Genomic DNA, 6,439 nt, shown 5'->3' on the forward strand with positions numbered 1-6,439 from the left:
GTACTATTCATACCCCCATTCGTCCATTGAAATGTTTGTCGAAATTTTCTCAGGAACTACCATCAAAACTTTCTGAAATTTGTAATTAAACTTCCAGTGAGCATACATCTTATTTTCATATGTTTTAATATGTAATAAATTTTCTTATCTCCCGAACACTTATATATTCTAACAAATAACGGCCATGTATGTTTTCTCAAGAACCACAAATCTGGGCTTTTTGAAGTTGCAATAAGCTTCACGTGAGTATGCCATACCGTATTGTGTGTTTTTACATCCAATGAACATCAACTTCAAGTTTAAGGAATACCTATAGCGGTTGAATCATCTGTGAGCAATATCTCATGGTTAAACTTGTTAATTTTGCAAACATAATATTTTTTTAAAATAAACATTGAAATTTAAAACTAGTAAGATGACCAATGGAAGTGTACGTTTCAAGAAATAATGAGTTTAATTCGTTTGCGGCGATTTATATTATCTTGCATAATTTGCTTAAATATATAATACCTTTACAGAAACAGACAAGTATTAAAATTGTCATATATATATAATACCTTTACAGAAACAGACAAGTATTAAAATTGTCATAAATATATAATACCTTTACAGAAACAGACAAGTATTAAAATTATCATACATATATAATACCTTTACAGAAACAGACAAGTATTAAAATTGTCATACATATATAATACCTTTACAGAAACAGACAAGTATTAAAATTGTCATACATATATAATACCTTTACAGAAACAGACAAGTATTAAAATTATCATACATATATAATACCTTTACAGAAACAGACAAGTATTAAAATTGTCATACATATATAATACCTTTACAGAAACAGACAAGTATTAAAATTGTCATACATATATAATACCTTTACAGAAACAGACAAGTATTAAAATTGTCATACATATATAATACCTTTACAGAAACAGACAAGTATTAAAATTATCATACATATATAATACCTTTACAGAAACAGACAAGCACTAAAATTGTCATACATATATAATACCTTTACAGAAACAGACAAGTATTAAAATTGTCATACATATATAATACCTTTACAGAAACAGACAAGTATTAAAATTATCATACATATATAATACCTTTACAGAAACAGACAAGTATTAAAATTGTCATACATATATAATACCTTTACAGAAACAGACAAGTATTAAAATTGTCATACATATATAATACCTTTACAGAAACAGACAAGTATTAAAATTGTCATACATATATAATACCTTTACAGAAACAGACAAGTATTAAAATTATCATACATATATAATACCTTTACAGAAACAGACAAGTATTAAAATTGTCATACATATATAATACCTTTACAGAAACAGACAAGTATTAAAATTGTCATACATATATAATACCTTTACAGAAACAGACAAGTATTAAAATTGTCATACATATATAATACCTTTACAGAAACAGACAAGTATTAAAATTGTCAAACATATATAATACCTTTACAGAAACAGACAAGTATTAAAATTGTCATACATATATAATACCTTTACAGAAACAGACAAGTATTAAAATTGTCATACATATATAATACCTTTACAGAAACAGACAAGTATTAAAATTATCATACATATATAATACCTTTACAGAAACAGACAAGTATTAAAATTATCATACATATATAATACCTTTACAGAAACAGACAAGTATTAAAATTATCATACATATATAATACCTTTACAGAAACAGACAAGTATTAAAATTATCATACATATATAATACCTTTACAGAAACAGACAAGTATTAAAATTATCATACATATAGTTAAATGAATTTTAACCGAATACACTGCAACAAGTTTTAAAAGGTATTCAAGTATGATTAATCATAAACAAGTTTATTCCTTATTCCCTTTATTTTAAATTCTAGTAGGTTTCAATTTTAACAACTTTCAGATTTGAACCTTTCGAGTAATTTAAAACAAGTACATTGCACTTTTTCCGTAATAAACTATTCAGGCAATGCAAAGTATAGTTGTGTAATACATTAGACTTTGTCTTGTATTTTAGAACACTTTTGTTTCTGCTTAATGTTGTATATAGCAATATGAAGATGTGTTATGACTGTTATAACTGCCAATGAGACAACTTTCCAACAGAGACCAAATGACATAGAAGTTCACAACTATAGGTCACCGTATCGCATAGTTAGCGATAACAGGCACAAAAAGGACAAATGTTAAACAATTCAAACGAGAAAACAAACGGCGTGAATTATGCAAAAAAAAGCAATGAACGAAATACAAATATGATATACAGCAACAAAACACAATCACTGAATTACAGGATCGATCCTGACTTGGGACAGGCACATACAGAATGTGGCGGGGTTAAGCATATTAGTGGACGAGGAGGAGTTTCGCTGACAAGGCAAATGGACAGACGGACAAACAGATGGACTGACTCACTAAAAAATACCACACCCGCAATACTATTAGTATATTAAAGTTAATAAACTCTATTGTCTCCCCATTTTTACATGTTTGACCTAGATCCCACACTAGTGTTCTAAAATGGTGTAAAGTTTCATCACGATCGCAAAGTCGTTTAAGATTGTTTCGCTGAAAAGGCACGTGGAGAGACAGACAGATAGAATGACGGGGCTATACTTATATACCCCCCACAACTTTCGGGAGGAATACCAAAAACACTTCTGTTAATGTTGGTCATCATCTTAAAGTAATAATAATAGGTCTTCATTACAAATTTAAAGCTCAAATCAAGGCAGCTCCTAACAGATGTATTAGTAGATGATGGATGACGATCACGCGCTACAACTGGACCTTGAAGAACACAGCGGCTGATAACGATTTGCAAATTATAAATCTTTAAGTGATCGTCTAATCGACATAAGAAATAGAAAGGCTGAGTATTAAATAATCTATTATAACACAACCATATGTAAATATGCTAGTCGCAAGTCAGAAAACTCGCTAGTATTTGCCTTTGTTTGTATATTTAAAGTTTGTTCTACACTTTAAAGACTTTGAAGTTATTGGCAGACTTCTGCTATTCCTATTTCTATGACTTTGTCTAGACTCGGGGCAATTTAGAGCATTTCGTATTTTTGTATAAAATAGACTCTTTGACATTGTACAGACCGTGTGCGGTCATGCGACTTCTATTCTTATAATGTGTCATTGGCATACTGTTTTATTGGAGAATATCCAAAATCATACTATTGGTATCGGTATCGGATTCGACCCGGAACTTATAAATTATTGGTGATATTAATTATGTGGAAAAAAAAGGGCCTGAAATGGTATAATTTTAAAACAACACCATTGTCTTACATTAGTTATATATAAAGATGAATTCTTCGATTCGTCGTTTTTACGTCATGCCGGCTAACAAATTGGACCTCGTTATTTAGTAGTATAGATAAAACAAATAAATATGTCAACAGAGAAAAAAAAAAATACAAAAACTGACGATAGCACAATAACAGAAGTAATAGCTTTTCTAAAAAGCTAGCCGTCTCATAGCTGATGAAAGTGGAAAATGTTTTCGCTTTGTAGTTTAATTCCTTTAGAATAGCCTTGTATATAAATTGTAGTGGATTACAAAAATTATACAAGACTTATACAATTTTTTAGATTTACCTAATTCTTTTTTTTGGGAATGTCTTAAGCATCTGCGTTTGTACCTTTTTATCGATTATTTTTTTTTCATTTACTTTTCTTCGGTTGTTTGTTTATTTCTTTGTGTTAGAAAAGTATGGCCGCTTCCACCTGAATGTTTTTCATTCATAATAAGCATCGAAAAGTGTAGAGAGTGAAACGTAGTAAAATTTTAACATCTTTTCAAAATGATCCTTAAATTGTAAAGCTTTACATAGGTATGGTCATTTTTTGTTGTCGTTGAAGATCTTTTTCTATTCATTGTAGTTGGACTGCAATGTGGAGTGCCGCACGCCTCTTTTTCTGTAGTTGAATAATGAGTATCCTTACATATACATGTACATGGTTCTCTTTTGAGATTATTTTGTTTTATTGGACTTCTTGAATATACTTTTTTTGAGAAAAAATACTCAAAAGGATTATTTCTTATACAAGACCTAAGGTGATAAGTTCTGCAATGCTATTTTAGATTTCACTATGAGGCCATCAACATAATAGAATCAACAAATTTGTTCAAAAACGTTATCAAGCATACAGTTTGACCCTGTATCGTTTGTAATTGTTTCACTTGTACATGTCTTCACATTTATTTACTATACCATATAATGTTGGGTGTCGAATAGGCCCTTATCGTACTTACATTGTACCCTTCAAAGCTTAACATACTGGATTGACATAATATTTTTAGGGAGACCGTTAGAATGTTGACATATAAATTTCTTTTTGTTTTATGATCATATATATATAGTATATTTATGTTTATACTTGTTTTACAATTCTTGTAGAAAACGTACAATTAAGAATAATCTTTTAAAGAAATGCCAACAGTATGTTTGTCTTTTAAATTTATAATTAGGTCTTTCCACTTTTCTGTGGAAAGACTTATTGTATTTGTTCTGATTATTAGGTCTTTCCACTTTTCTGTGGAAAGACCTATTGTATTTGTTCTGATTATTAGGTCTTTCCACTTTTTTGTGGAAAGATCTATTGTATTTGTTCTGATATTGAATATAATTCAGTAATCTATTTATTCATTCTGTACAAAAAGTCATGTGTGATGTTGAGTTGTTATCAATATGTATACAGTTGGGTGCAGTCCAAACATTACATGTAGACACGCGGAAAAAGTTAACGTGGCGTTTACTGGCGTGCACTTCATGTAAACGCCGCGTTAACTCTGCGTGTACTCTTAAATTTTAGTAGACATAAAAAGTAAACGGGAGTTTACTTTCACGTTTACCTCTACGTTAACGCGAAAAAGGCGCGTCTTCTTATTTTGTTCATAGTAAACGGGCGTTTACTTCCGCATTTACTTCCGCGTTAACGTGAACGTGGCGCGTTCTCTGTTTTTTTTTTGTTAAAAGTAAACGCACGTTTACTACTGCTGTTGGGTTACACTAATGACTGGACCAATGATAGGACAATGATAAAACAATGACACGACCAAAATGGAAATGCTTATATTTTTTTTTTATCATAGTGTTTAAATTAAATTTGAACTATGATAAAATTTCACTATTTAATATCTAAATATATAAAAAAAAAACGAAAAAATATTTTCAAAGCTTGCGAAAACGTGACCTGATTGACTTTGACAATGACCGGACTAATCTCGACAATGACAGGACCAAATGAAAGTGGAAATACCTTTTTTTTATTTCTCAAAAAAACCATCAAAAATTTTAAATATAATAAGCCTGATAATTGTGTTCTTTTTATACCTCAGAATGAATTGTAACTGGTGAAGAAATTTCAGTTTAAAATTGCAAAACTTTGATGTCGCATAAAAAAATGGTGCAAATATTTTTCATTTTGTTAGAATATTATACAACGGCATGAAAATTCTGTTCTTTTGTCCTTAAGGATGAATAGTTTTAAACAAATTGAGAGCTCTATAAGTCTACGGTTACTAATATTTAATATTTATTTAAAAAAAAAAAAAAAATTGTTGTTGCATAAAAAAAAAGTTGTCAATATTTTCCATTTTGTTCAAATATTATACAATGGCATCAAAATTCTGTTCTTTTTTACCCTAAAGATGAATAATTTTACACATATTGAAAGTTCTATAAGTCTACAGTTACTTATCTTTATGTTGATTACAAAAAAATATCGATATTTCTTTCTTTTTTTATTAATATTCTGGTACTGGCCTGATAATTGAGTACTTTTTATACACAGGATGGAAATGTTAGACATAAAAGTAAAGAAATTTAAGGTTAAAATTGCAAAATTAGTTGTCGCAAAAAACAAAGGTGTCAATATTTTCCATTTTGTTAGAATATTATAAAAAGGCACTAAAATTCTGTTCCTTTTATCCTTAAGGATGAATAGTTGTACACAAATTGAGAGCTCTTTTAGTCTATGGTTACTTATATTTATGTCAATAACAATAAAAAGTGACAATACATGTATTTCTCTTTTTTATTATAATTCTAGTACTGGCCTGATAATTGAGTACTTGTTATACCTCAGAATGGATTGTTAGACATTAAAATGAAGAAATTTTAGTTGAAAATTGCAAAATTTGTTGTCGCATTAAAAAAAGTTGCCAATATTTTCCATTTTGTTAAAATATTATACAATGGCATTCAAATTCTATTCCCTTTGTTCCTAAGGATACCTAGTTTTACACAAATTGAGAGCTCTATAAGTCTACGGTTACTAATATTTATGTTGATCATGTTGATAACAATAAAAAGTGACAATATTTCTAATTGAGTACTTATTATACCTCAGGATGGACTGTTAGACATAACAATG

The 6,439-nt window shown here is 29.2% G+C and overlaps 1 long non-coding RNA gene across 1 annotated transcript; it reads right to left on the minus strand.

Moving 5' to 3' along the window:
* Window positions 1-617: 617 nt before the first annotated feature.
* LOC127714291 (uncharacterized) lies at window positions 618-1,449 on the minus strand. Its single transcript, XR_007987681.1, has 3 exons — window positions 1,122-1,449; window positions 1,028-1,074; window positions 618-980 (listed from the first exon to the last, which is right to left on the minus strand). It is a non-coding gene; the product is annotated as an uncharacterized LOC127714291 (long non-coding RNA).
* Window positions 1,450-6,439: the final 4,990 nt, after the last annotated feature.

The sequence above is a fragment of the Mytilus californianus genome, unplaced genomic scaffold (assembly GCF_021869535.1).
Source record: "Mytilus californianus isolate M0D057914Y unplaced genomic scaffold, xbMytCali1.0.p SCAF_1, whole genome shotgun sequence".
In the NCBI taxonomy this organism is placed as follows: Eukaryota; Metazoa; Mollusca; class Bivalvia; order Mytilida; family Mytilidae; genus Mytilus; species Mytilus californianus.